At 45.0% G+C, this 14200-nt stretch overlaps 1 non-coding gene across 1 annotated transcript; it reads left to right on the forward strand.

Annotated features, from left to right (window-relative positions):
• Positions 1-254: 254 nt before the first annotated feature.
• Positions 255-362, forward strand: LOC130964112 (small nucleolar RNA R71). The gene has a single exon (XR_009080220.1). It is a non-coding gene; the product is annotated as a small nucleolar RNA R71 (small nucleolar RNA).
• The last annotated feature ends 13838 nt before the right edge of the window (positions 363-14200 follow it).

The following is a 14200-nucleotide window of genomic DNA, read 5'->3' on the forward strand; positions in this document are numbered from 1 at the left end:
AATATTTTGTTCTGAGCCAATATGGCATTCAGAGTATCAATCTCAAGAACTCCTTTCTTCTGATTTGTCCCATTGTTCACAGGATTCCTTTCAGAAGTGTACATGAATTGGTTATTTGCAACCATTTCAATCAGCTCTTGAGCTTCTGTAGGCGTCTTCTTCAGATGAAGAGATCCTCCAGCAGAGCTATCCAAAGACATCTTGGATAGTTCAGAGAGACCATCATAGAAAATACCTATGATGCTCCATTCAGAAAGCATGTCAGAAGGACATTTTCTGATCAATTGTTTGTATCTTTCCCAAGCTTCATTGAGGGATTCACCTTCCTTCTGTCTGAAGGTTTGGACTTCCACTCTAAGCTTACTCAATTTTTGAGGTGGAAAGAACTTTGCCAAGAAGGCATTGACTAGCTTTTCCCATGAGTCCAGGCTTTCTTTAGGTTGTGAGTCCAACCATGTCCTAGCTCTGTCTCTTACAGCAAAAGGGAATAGCATAAGTCTGTAGACCTCAGGGTCAACCCCATTAGTCTTGACAGTGTCACAGATTTGCAAGAATTCAGCTAAGAACTGATGAGGATCTTCCAATGGAAGTCCATGGAACTTGCAATTCTGTTGCATTAGAGAAACTAATTGAGGCTTAAGCTCAAAGTTGTTTGCTCCAATGGCAGGGATAGAGATGCTCCCCCCATAGAAGTCGGGAGTAGGTGCAGTAAAGTCACCCAGCACCTTCCTTGCATTGTTATTGTTTTCGGCTGCCATGGGTTCTTCTTCTTTGAAGATTTCTGTTAGGTCCTCTACAGAGAGTTGTGCCTTAGCTTCTCTTAGCTTTCGCTTCAAGGTCCTTTCAGGTTCAGGGTCAGCTTCAACAAGAATGCCTTTGTCTTTGTTCCTACTCATATGAAAGAGAGGAGAACAAGAAAATATGGAATCCTCTATGTCAGAGTATAGAGATTCCTTGAGGTGTCAGAGGAAAAGAAAAATAGAAGGAAGAAGTAGAGGAATTCGAACTTAATCAGATAGAGTTCGAATTGTGCATTGAGAAGGAGTGGTACTCCATAAATAGAAGGATGTGAGAAGAGAGGAAGAAATTTTTGAAAATTAATTAAAAAAGATTTTAAAAACATTTTGAAAAATTGATTGATAATTTTTGAAAACTAAAAGTGGGAAAGAAATCAAGTGATTTTTGAAAAAGATTTTGAAAAAAAATATGATTGAAAACTGTTCCGAGGGTTACCTGAAACGTATAGCTCGGTCGTCTGGAGATGTCCGAGGTGGGGGTCAGGGACCCGAGCTTGATGTGTTGGCGGTTGGTGGTTGTACCTGCAATGACACTCCGATGCTTAAGTTAGCATGGGTCCAAGCAGATATGTGTAGAATGTGGAATGTGTGTCATACCTGGGTGCTCCAGTGTATTTATAGTAGTTTGGCCGTGATCTTCCCTGGATAAGATATTCTTATCTTATCTTATCTTTCGGGAGTTTTATCCCTATCTTTGTGGAACCGCCTTTGCTAGGCCTTTTCGGCCTTTTAGGTTTTGGGCTGCGTTCCTTTTGACGGGCCTTCCTTGCTTTATTGTCCGAGGTCCGACCTCAGGCGTGGGCCTTGGGACTAGGTCGGACCTTTCATGGATTTTGCCGAGTTGGAGGAGCTCGGTCAGGGTATGAACAGTGCCCCTGCCCGAGTTCGTCCTTTTTGGGAGGTCGAGCTCGGGCATAGTTGTTTTTCAAAATTCAAAAAATGGCCGTTTCTGCATTTATTGCTTTTTACCGTTTCTCCTCGATTTCCGTTCGGGCTCTGTGAAGGCATTATTTATTTGCTCCCTTCCTTTTTCTTCGTTTATTCTGTTCCCTTCCTGTTTTTCTAAGTTTCGCCATCTCCTTTTTCGAGCACTGCTTCTTCTCTCTCTTAGTTCTTCTTCCCCGAATATTTTCGTGTGTTTTTCCGGGGTTTCCTCTGCGCCGCCGTTTCGTTCTCCTTGCTTCGGAGCTCTTCGCCTTCGTTTTCTTTCTTCCAGGTTTGTTCCTATGTTTCTCTTTTCTTGTGATCATATGCTTCTGTTCTTCGTGTGGCTCTTTGTTTGTTTCTTTTTCTTTATGCCTGGGTTGCCCCGAAAAGAGGCGCCGCCATTGCTTTGTTTGTATATGGGGGGGGCTCTTTTTGTTTTTCTGGTACTTTGTTCCGGGTTGCCGCATTTTCTTTTGGGTTTTTGTTTCTTGCTTGGCTGAACGGGTTTTCGCTGTCTGCTTTATGTGATTTTTGCTTGCTGTTGTATTTCTTCTTTGTAGGTAAGAGTTTTATGTCTCGAAAGGTTCTTCAAGCGATGTCGACCAAGATTCCAAGTGGTCTTGGTTGGGTAGACCCTCTTCCTCTAAAAGTCCCTTCTGTGGTAGATTCTGAATATTTGGCTAGGTTCCGTAGGCACTGTAGCATATGTGAGAATAGAGAGTCTGAGAGGGATTATGAACTAGTAGCCCCGGATTCCGAGGAGAGAGTTTGCTTCCCGCCCTTAGATAGTTCCGAGAAGCTCTTCTTTTATGCTTATGATTGTTTTTTTCTCTAAGCTGAGTGTCCGACTTCCTTTTACCGACCTGGAGTCCGAGGTGTTGTGGTCTTGTAACCTTGCCCCTACGCAGCTCCATCCAAATTCTTGGGCGTTTTTAAAGCTGTTTCAACTTTTGTGTCAGTTTTTGGGCGTCGCTCCCTCTATTTCTCTTTTTTCCTACTTGTTTGTGTTGACGAAGCCGGGGTCGGGTGGAGGTAAGGTGTCTTGGGTCTCTTTTAGGGCTAACCAGGGGAGGAAGTTTTGTACCCTTTATGATGAGTCCTTTCATGATTTCAAGAACTTTTATTTCAAGGTCCGGGCTACTGGAGACGTCCGACCTTTCTTTCTGGATGAGAGTGGGGAGCCTTCTTTTCCTCTTTGTTGGCAGGAGAATGTAGTGTCTGCTAAGTATACTTTTGAGAGTCTAGATGAGGTTGAGCAGGCTTTTGTGGGTGTGGTGAGCAGTTTATGGGGTCGGGCACCTCACTTGGATACGAAGAAAATGTTCGGAGATCCAAGCCTTCTCCGTTCCGAGTTAGGTAGTTTCCCGACCTCTCTGAGATTCTTCTTTTTTAGTATTTTGGTTTTGCTTATTTTTGGTGGAATTTCTGTTGTGGTAATCCTTTTCTTTTCTTTTTATTTCTGCAGAGATGTCTTCTCAGGCGGATTCCATGAAGTTCCTTCGTCGGACGAAGAAGTCTGTGGCTGCTCGAAATATCGAGGCTGAGGCTTCTGCCCGATCTTCTCCGCAGAAGACTACCGTGGGTGTTCAGACTCGGTCGAAGACTATTCCGACTCCCCAGTTCCGAGCTATAAGTCAAGATCCTCCGACTTCCGGGCCTGCTACCTCTTCTCCTCCCCCGTTCTCGGGTCCTCCCCCCAAGAAGCAGAAGACCTCTCAAGAGCTTGCGGGTTTTAATGATAAGGATTTCAATGCTCTCGGTTGGATTGAACAGCATATTCTCCCTCAGACTTTTATCTCTACTGATGACGTGTCTATGGAGCATCATTTTCAGTATATGGCGCGGAGTTGTGTTCGGATGGCCAGTCTTCATGCTGCTATTGCCCGGGAATTCAAGAAATCCCCCATTGGCGCGACCAGCTCCCGACTTGAGAAGGCTCAGTCCGAGTTCGAGAAGATTAGTGAGCTGAAGGCTGCTAGGATTACGGAGCTGGAGGCCTCTTTGGAGAAGGAGAAAGCTAAAGCTACCGCGGCTGTGGCGGCAGCGAAAGCGTCCGAGGAGATGGCGAAGGCGGCGACGGAGAATTATACTCGGATATATGCCGAGCTTGTGGAGACAAGGGAGAAGTTGCAATCTGCTCAGGATGATTTTTACGAGCTGGAAGGCCATGTGGCTAAGGGTATGGATGCTATGTTCGAGAATTTGAAGGCTCAGGTCCGGGTTCTTGCTCCTGACCTGGATCTGAGCTTATTTAGTACGGATAACGTTGTTGTGGAGGGAAAGATTGTTCCTGCTCCCAATGAGGATGAGGTTCCGGTGTCCGATCCCAAGGTTCCGGTGTCCGACCTCAAGGTTCCGGTTGCGGACCCGACTTCACCTTTGGCCGGGGATGGATCTGGTGTGGAGGTTTCAAGCCGGGATGACGGTGCCGTTGATGCAGTCCCGATTTCCATGTTTCCTCCGCAGCCTTCTGTTGATGTGGAGTCCGGAAAGGACCTTGATCCTCTGTAATCTTTTATTTTTGGTTTTTTGCCCGGCCTGTGGGCTTTTTTGCTTTTGGATGGTTTCTGTGAACGCTTTGGACACCTTTTTGCTTTTAGCTACTTGTAGTAACTTTTTAGCTTTATTATGCGGTGTTTTATTCGCGTTTTGACTTTTTGTTCCGCTTTTATGCTTTTTTAGTTGTTTTTGGATAACAACTTTTTTAGCTAGCGCTTTGAAACTTTGCTTTGCCTCTTCCTTTGATTTCGTTTTTTCGCTTGTACTTTTTAGTTGTTTTTGTATAGAAACTTTTTAGTAAGCGTTTTCGAAATCTTGGCTTTGCCTCTTCCTTTGATTTCGTTTTTTCGCTTGTACTTTTTAGTTGTTTTTGTATAGCAACTTTTTAGTAAGCGTTTTCGAAATCTTGGCTTTGCCTCTTCCTTTGATTTCGTTTTTTCGCTTGTACTTTTTAGTTGTTTTTGCATAGCAACTTTTTAGTAAGCGTTTTCGAAATCTTGGCTTTTGCCGCTTTAAGGCTTCTTTCTTGGATCCGGGTTTTTCCTCGGACCTCGGGTGTTCGAGTACTTCCCTTTGTTGGGTCCGACCTTGTCGTTGGTCGGCCTTTTAAGTTATTTTTGTAACCTCTTTTTATTTGGTTTTTTGAACCTTTTCAGAGTTACTTTATAACTTCTCACATTAATTTGAACCTCGTCGCTTTATCTTTGCCGACCTTGTGCGGTCTTTTTGGCAAATGATTTTTTGCATTTTGCCGAGCATAAATTAATGCGCCTTGGCGGGGTACTTTTTCAGGATTTGTTTCATCACGAGGAAGAACAAAAGAAAATAGAAAGATTTGATTAGTATTAAAAAAGAAAGAATATTTACAGAGTGTTTACCCTTGACTAGGTCGGGTGCCTTACTTGACCGGGTGTCTCATTAAAAAACCCCTGTAGGGAAAAAGAGTACACCTCGGGTCAAATTTTTCTAGCTGTAGTACCGTCTTAGATTACAGGCGTGCCAGGCCCTGGGCAGCTCATTGCCTTCTAGGTCGGATATCTTGTAATAGCCTGTTCCTAAGATTTCTGTTACTTTGTAGGGTCCTTTCCAGTTTGCGGCTAGCTTTCCTTCTCCCGACTTTTGTGTTCCGATGTCATTTCAGATTAGAATTAGGTCGTGAGTGGAGAAGCTTTGTTTTATTACCTTCTGATTGTATCTGAGGGCCGTTCGCCGTTTTAAGGCTTCTTCTCGGATCCGGGCCCTTTCTCGGACCTCGGGGAGGAGGTCGAGTTCTTCCTTTTGTGCCTGCGGGTTACCTTCTTCGTTGTAGAAGATGACTCTGGGTGACCCTTCATCTATTTCGACAGGAATCATTGCCTCCATTCCATAAGCTAGTCGGAATGGCGATTCTCCCGTTGTAGAGTGTGGGGTTGTCCGATATGCCCATAGCACCTGGGGGAGCTCTTCGGCCCATGCCCCTTTGGCCTCTTGGAGTCTCCGTTTTAACCCGACCAAGATGACTTTATTTGCAGCCTCTGCTTGTCCATTGGCTTGTGGGTGCTCGACTGAGGTGAATTGTTGTTTGATTTTTAGTTCGGCCACCAAGTTCTGAAAACTTGTGTCCGTGAACTGTGTTCCATTGTCTGTTGTGATGGAGTAGGGGACTCCGAACCTTGTGACAATGTTTTTGTATAGGAATTTGCGACTTTTCTGAGCCGTAATGGTGGCTAAGGGTTCAGCTTCGATCCACTTTGTGAAGTAGTCGACCCCTACTATGAGGTATTTGACTTGCCCCGGTCCTTGGGGAAACGGGCCGAGTAGGTCAAGTCCCCATTTTGCGAAGGGCCATGGTGCGGTGATGCTGATAAGGTCTTCGGGTGGTGCCTTGTGAAAATTGGCGTGTTTTTGGCAGGGGGGCATATTTTCACAAATTCCGTTGCGTCTCTTTGCAAAGTTGGCCAGTAGAACCCGGCTCGGACTACTTTCTTGGATAACGCCCGAGCTCCGAGGTGGTTCCCACACATGCCTCCGTGGACTTCTTCGAGGACGCTCTTTGTTTCTGAGGTCGGGACGCACCTAAGGAGGGGGTTTGCGAATCCTCTTCTGTATAATACGTCGTGAATTAGTGTATAATTCTGGGCGTCTTTCACGAGTCTTTTAGCTTCTTTTCTTTCGGTGGGGAGAGTTCCCGACTTCAGGTAGTTGAGTATGGGGGTCATCCATCCTTGCTGTTGGTTGGATATATTTAGCGTTTCTTCCTCTCTTATCACAGAGGGAGATTGTAAGGTTTCCTGGAGGAGACTTCTGTTGTTACCTCCGGGCTTGGTGCTGGCGAGTTTTGAGAGGGCGTCTGCCCGGGCGTTTTGCTCCCGAGGTATGTGCTGGATCTGTATTTCTGAAAAGTGGCGTAATTGTTCCTGTGTTTGGTCCAGGTATTTTTTTAAAGTTGGATCTTTGGCCTGGTAACTTCCATTTACTTGTGACGTGACGACCTGGGAGTCGCTGAAGATCGTGATTCTCTGGGCTCCGACCTCTTCGGCTAGCTTTAGACCTGCTAGTAGGGCCTCGTATTCGGCTTGGTTGTTCGAAGCCTGGAACTCGAATTTTAGGGATAATTCTATCCGCGTTCCTTGGTCGCTTTCGAGTATAACCCCGGCTCCGCTTCCTGTTTTGTTTGAGGACCCGTCGACATACAGTTTCCATGAGAGTGGGGTTCCAGGGGTCTCAGTGTATTCTGCGATGAAGTCGGCTAGATACTGAGATTTTATGGCAGTCCGGGCTTCATAGTGGAGGTCGAACTCGGACAGTTCTACCGCCCATTGTAGTATTCGTCCTGCTAGGTCCGTTTTTTGCAGGATGTGTCTCATGGGTTGGTTTGTCCGGACTTTGATGGTGTGGGCTTGAAAGTAGGGACGGAGCCTCCGAGCTGTAAATACTAGGGCGTAGGCGAATTTTTCTATCTTCTGATAGTTTAATTCGGCCCCTTGTAGTGCCTTGCTTACAAAGTATATGGGGTGTTGTCCTTGATCATTTTCGCGTATTAACGCTGAGGCGACTGCTCGATTTCCGACCGAGAGGTATAGTACGAGTTCTTCTCCTTTTAAAGGTCGGGTTAGGATTGGTGGCTGCCCGAGGAATTCCTTGAATTCTTGGAATGCTTTTTCGCACTCCGGGGTCCATGAAAAGGGTTTCCCTTTCTTTAGGAGCGAGTAGAGAGGTAGTGATTTTATCGCTGATCCTGCCAAGAATCTTGATAGGGCGGCTAGCCTTCCATTCAGTTGTTGTACTTCTTTGACACACGTCGGGCTCTTCATATTGAGTATTGCTTGGCATTTGTCCGGGTTCGCTTCGATGCCCCTTTGAGTCAGCATGAAGCCTAAAAACTTTCCGGCTTCTGCGGCGAAGGTGCACTTTGTCGGGTTAAGTCTCATGTTGTGTTTTCTGAGGGTGCCGAAGACGCTGGCGAGGTCGGTCAGCAAGTTTCTGTCTTCTTGTGTCTTTACCAGCATGTCGTCGACGTACACCTCTAGCTGTAGTCCGATGTGCTCTGAGAACACTTTGTTCATTAGCCTCTGGTAGGTTGTCCCTGCGTTCTTCAGCCCGAAGGGCATTACTACGTAGCAGTAGTTTGCCCTTGGGGTTATGAACGAGGTCTTTTCTTGGTCGGGTCCGTACATCGGGATTTGATTGTATCCCGAGTATGCGTCCATGAAGGAGAGATATCTGTAGCCTGAGGCTGCGTCTACTAAGGCGTCGATGTTTGGTAGTGGATATGGGTCTTTGGGGCAGGCTTTGTTGAGGTCTGTGTAATCGACGCACATCCTCCATTTTCCGTTGGGCTTTTTTACCAGGACCACGTTTGCAAGCCATAGGGGGTATTTTACTTCCCTAATGAACCCTGCATCTAGTAGTGCTTGTACTTGTTCTTCTATCGCTTGCATGCGTTCGGGTCCGAGCTTCCAGCGTCTTTGTTGGACAGGTCGGGATCCCGGGTAAACTGATAGCTTGTGGCACATCAGGTCGGGGCTTATGCCTGGCATGTCGGAAGCTTTCCAGGCGAAGAGGTCGGAATTCTCCTTTAAGAGGGTTATGAGTTCCTCTTTTAGGTCCGTTCTGAGGTTCGCTCCTATGTTTGTTATTTTTTCAGGTGTGTTCCCAATCTGGACTTTTTCGGTTTCTCCTTCTGGTTATGGTCGAAGATCTTCTCGGGACTGCACTCGTCCGAGTTCTATCGTGTTGACCTCCTTCCCTTTTAGGCTCAGGCTTTCGTTGTAGCATCGCCGCGCTAGTTTTTGGTCGCCTTTTAGGGTAGCGATTCCTTTTGCGGTAGGGAACTTCATACAAAGGTGTGGGGTTGAGACTATAGCTGCCAGTCTGTTTAGGGTTGGTCGCCCAATGAGGGCATTGTATGCCGACGTGACGTCGACTATAATGTAGTCGATGCTTAATGTTTTAGATTGCTCGCCTCTTCCAAAGGTAGTGTGTAGCGAGATGTATCCTAAGGGATGGATCGGGGTGTCCCCTAGCCCAAATAGGTCGGTGGGATAGGCCTTTAGTTCTTTTTCTTCGAGTCCGAGCTTGTCGAATGCCGTTTTGAACAGGATATCTGCTGAGCTTCCCTGGTCAATCAGGGTTCGATGTAAGTTGGCGTTTGCTAGGATAATGGTGACTACCATTGGATCGTCGTGCCCGGGAATTATCCCTTGAGCATCTTCTCGGGTAAATGAGATAGTAGGTAACTCGGGTAGGGGACTGTCTTCTCGGACATGATAGATTTCTTTGAGGTGTCTTTTTCACGAGGATCTGGATGTTCCTCCGCCTGCAAAACCTCCATTTATCATGTGAACGTGTCTTTCAGGGGTTCGTGGGGTTTGTTCGGCCCGACCTTCGTTATCTCCCCGCCTTCTCTTCCTGGTCTCTTCTCCTTTCTCTGCTATGTATCTGTCGAGTTTTCCTTCTCTGGCCAGCTTTTCTATAACATTTTTTAGGTCATGGCAGTCGTTAGTAGAATGACCGTAGAGCTTGTGATATTCGCAGTATTCGGACCGATCTCTTCCCGCTCTCTTGTGTTTTAGTGGTCGGGGCGGTGGGATCTTTTCGGTGTGGCATACTTCTCTGTAGACGTCTACCATGGAGACCCGGAGGGGTGTGTAGTTGTGGTACTTCCGTGGCTTGTCCGAGTTGGGATCTTCTTTTTTCTTCTGTTCCCGATCCCGATCTCGGAGTGGGTAGGTTGATTCCTTCCTAGAAGAGTCTCTTAGCTGGGAGGTTTCCTCCATGTTGATATATTTTTCTGCTCGCTCCTGCACCTCGTATAGGGAGGTCGGGTATCGTTTGGATAGGGATTGGCTAAACGGTCCTTCTTTTAGGCCGTTTGCTAGTCCCATGATGGCTGCTTCGGTGGGCAGGTGTTGTATGTCCAGGCAGGCTTTGTTGAATCGCTCCATGTATTCTCGGAGAGTTTCTTGGTTACCTTGCTTGATCCCGAGTAGGCTGGGGGCATGTTTTGTCTTGTCCTTTTGAATAGAGAACCTTGTTAAGAATTTTTTGGTTAGGTCTTCGAAGCTGGTGATCGATCTTGGTGGCAGGTTGTCGAACCACTTCATGGCTGACTTGGTGAGAGTGGTGGGGAAGGCTTTGCACCGAATTGCGTCGGAGGCGTCGACTAGGTACATTCTGCTTCTGAAGTTGCTGAGGTGGTGACTTGGATCGGTGGTGCCGTCGTAGAGATCCATATCGGGTGGTTTGAAGTTTCGCGGTACCTTCTCCTTCATGATCTCTCGCATGAAGGGATCATGGTTGCCTTCGGGGGTGGTGCCGCGCTCTGTCCGGTTTTTCAGGTTGGCCTCTACTTTCCGTAGTTTTTCTTCTAATTCTCTGCGTTTGCGAGCTTCCCTTCTCAGCTCTTGTTCAGTTTCTTTCTGTTTCTTTATGTCCTCTTCGAGTTGTTTCAGTCGGTTTTGTTGTGCCTGGACTGTTTCTAGAATCTCCGAGTTCTTCTTTTTTTTGGAATTTTATGGATCTTTGTTTGGGAGTGATGTCTTTGGGCGATTCTGTTTGTTTCCTCCTGGAGTGCGTGGTGATAGAGGGCTGTCCGGTCGTTCTCCGGTGTCAATTTCGTCCTCTTGTTCAGATGCGGCGTGTTCACTGTTGAGAGGGTCGTCCGCCATGATAGAGGGATGACTTCCAGGGTCCCCGGCAACGGCGCCAATGTTCCGAGGGTTACCTGAAACGTATAGCTCGGTCGTCTGGAGATGTCCGAGGTGGGGGTCAGGGACCCGAGCTTGATGTGTTGGCGGTTGGTGGTTGTACCTGCAATGACACTCCGATGCTTAAGTTAGCATGGGTCCAAGCAGATATGTGTAGAATGTGGAATGTGTGTCATACCTGGGTGCTCCAGTGTATTTATAGTAGTTTGGCCGTGATCTTCCCTGGATAAGATATTCTTATCTTATCTTATCTTTCGGGAGTTTTATCCCTATCTTTGTGGAACCGCCTTTGCTAGGCCTTTTCGGCCTTTTAGGTTTTGGGCTGCGTTCCTTTTGACGGGCCTTCCTTGCTTTATTGTCCGAGGTCCGACCTCAGGCGTGGGCCTTGGGACTAGGTCGGACCTTTCATGGATTTTGCCGAGTTGGAGGAGCTCGGTCAGGGTATGAACAAAAACTATTTTTGAAAAAGATGTGATTAAAAAGATATGATTGAAAAGTTATGGTTTTAAAAAGATGTGATTGAAAAGATATGATTTGAAAACAATTTTAAAAAGATTTGATTTTAAAAATTAATGACTTGCCTAACAAGAAAAGATATGATTCAAACATTAAACCTTTCTCAACAGAAAAGGCAGCATACTTGAAATGTTGAATCAAATCATTAATTGTTAGCAAGTATCTTTGAAAAGGGAAAGAAATTGATTTTGAAAAAGATTTGATTGAAAAGATTTGATTTAAAAAAGATTTGATTTTGAAAACTTGGAAAAAAATTGATTTGAAAACAAAATCTTCCCTCTTGTGCCATCTTGGCGTTAAACGCCCAGAATGGTGCACATTCTGGCGTTTAACGCCCAATGCACTACCTTTTTGGGCGTTAAACGCCCAACCAGGCACCCTGGCTGGCGTTTAAACGCCAGTCTGTCCTTCTTCACTGGGCGTTTTGAACGCCCAGCTTTTTCTGTGTAATTCCTCTGCTGCATGTTTTGAATCTTCAGTTCTCTGTATTATTGACTTGAAAAGACACAAATTAAAAATATTTTTGGATTTTTAATAATAAGGAATAATCAAAATGCAACTAAAATCATATAACAATGCATGCAAGACACCAAACTTAGCAGTTTGTATACTACTGACACTAACAAAATGAGAATGCATATGACAAACAACAAAAATACTCAAGACAAGAGAAAATAAAGATCAGAGCAAGGAAGTCATCAAGAACATCTTGAAGATTAATGAAGACACATGCATAAATTCGAAAAATGCAAGAAGAACAGAAACATGCAATTGACACCAAACTTAAAATGAGACACTAGACTCAACAAGAAACATAAAATATTTTTGGTTTTTTTATGATTTTGAAAAATTTTTTTTGGATTTTTCGAAAATTATATGGAAATAGAAAATAAAGGTTTTAGAATTCTTAATTTGGATTCCAGGAATCATTGCAATGCTAGTCTAAGACTCCGGTCCAAGAATTAGACATGGCTTCACAGCCAGCCAAGCTTTCAAAGAAAGTTTCGGTCCAAAACACTAGACATGGCCAATGGCCAGCCAAGCCTTAGCAGATCATTGCTCCAACAGCAAGATTGATAGAGATCAACAAGCTCTTGTGATGATGAGTTGAAACCTCGGTCCAATAAGATTAGACATGGCTTCACAGCCAGCCAGACTTCAACAGATCATCGTGAAACTCTAGAACTCATTTTTAAGAATTCTGAAAAATACCTAATCTAAGCAACAAGATGAACCGTCAGTTGTCCATACACGAAACAATCCCCGGCAACGGCGCCAAAAACTTGGTGTGCGAAATTGTGATCACTACAACTTCGCACAACTAACCAGCAAGTGCACTGGGTCGTCCAAGTAATAAACCTTACGCGAGTAAGGGTCGATCCCACGGAGATTGTTGGTATGAAGCAAGCTATGGCCACCTTGTAAATCTTAGTCAGGCAGACTCAAATGGGTATAGATGATATATGAATAAAACATAAAGGTAAAGATAGAGATACTTATGTATATCATTGGTGAGAGCTTCAGATAAGCATATGAAGATGCTTGTCCCTTCCGTCTCTCTGCTTTCCTACTGTCTTCATCCAATCCTTCTTACTCCTTTCCATGGCAAGCTTATGCAAGGGTTTCACCGTTGTCAGTGGCTACCTCCCATCCTCTCAGTGGAAATGTTCAACGCACCCTGTCACGGCACGGCTATCCATCTGTCGGTTCTCGATCAGGCCGGAATAGAATCCAGTGATTCTTTTGCGTCTGTCACTAACGCCCTGCCCTCAGGAGTTTGAAGCACGTCACAGTCATTCAATCATTGAATCCTACTCAGAATACCACAGACAAGGTTAGACCTTCCGGATTCTCTTGAATGCCGCCATCAGTTCTTGCCTATACCACGAAGACTCCGGTTAAAGAATCCAAGAGATATCCACCCAATCTAAGGTAGAACGGAGGTGGTTGTCAGGCACACGTTCATAGGTGAGAATGATGATGAGTGTCACGGATCATCATATTCATCAAGTTGAAGAACAAGTGATATCTTAGAACAAGAACAAGCGGAATTGAATAGAAGAACAATAGTAATTGCATTAATACTCGAGGTACAGCAGAGCTCCACACCTTAATCTATGGTGTGTAGAAACTCCACCGTTGAAAATACATAAGAACAAAAGTGATCATTGGTTTCGGCCCCAGAGAGGGAACCAGAAGAACCAAGATGAAAATACAATAGTAAAAGGTCCTACTTATAGGGAACTAGTAGCTTAAGAATTACAAAGATGAGTAAATGACATAAAAATCCACTTCTGGGCCCACTTGGTGTGTGCTTGGGCTGAGCAATGAAGCATTTTTCGTGTAGAGACTCTTCTTGGAGTTAAACGCCAGCTTTTATGCCAGTTTGGACGTTTAACTCCCATTTTGGTGCCAGTTCCGGCATTTAACGCTGGGAATTCTGAGGGTGACTTTGAACGCCAGTTTGGGCCATCAAATCTTGGGCAAAGTATGGACTATCATATATTGCTGGAAAGTCCAGGATGTCTACTTTCCAACGCCGTTGAGAGAGCGCCAATTGGGCTTCTGTAGCTCCAGAAAATCCACTTCGAGTGCAGGGAGGTCAGAATCCAACAGCATCTGCAGTCCTTTTCAGTCTCTGAATCAGATTTTTGCTCAGGTCCCTCAATTTCAGCCAGAAAATACCTGAAATCACAGAAAAACACACAAACTCATAGTAAAGTCCAGAAAAGTGAATTTTAATTAAAAACTAATAAAAATATACTAAAAACTAACTAAAACATACTAAAAACAATGCCAAAAAGCGTATAAATTATCCGCTCATCAGTCAGCGATGCTTGCGCGTCGCGTGCTCTTTTCCCTTTTTTGTGTAGAATACGAATGCAGATGCAGACTATGTGCAGAGATTATGAGAAGAGTCATTAAGAAAAATAAAATAGAAAATGAAAAAAATAAAACTAGGACTGAAACGGAACGATCATACCATGGTGGGATGTCTCCCACCTAGCACTTTGCTTTTACGTCCTTAAGTTAGACATTTGATGAGCTCCTTGTCATGGTGGCTTGTGCTTGAACTCATCCAAGAATCCCCACCAGTGTTTGTAATTCCCATACTAGTTGCATAAATCCTTCAAGCAAGTTAAAGCAAGTGACAAGGCTCCAGGAATGTTGATTGTTAGAATGAATTCCGGGGTCCCAAACCTTGCTTTTGCACCCGTCTTCTTATTGATCATCTTTGTTCCAACCGGGTGGTAAGCAATCTAAATTCTCACT

This window comes from Arachis stenosperma, chromosome 2, assembly GCF_014773155.1.
Source record: "Arachis stenosperma cultivar V10309 chromosome 2, arast.V10309.gnm1.PFL2, whole genome shotgun sequence".
Taxonomy (NCBI): domain Eukaryota; kingdom Viridiplantae; phylum Streptophyta; class Magnoliopsida; order Fabales; family Fabaceae; genus Arachis; species Arachis stenosperma.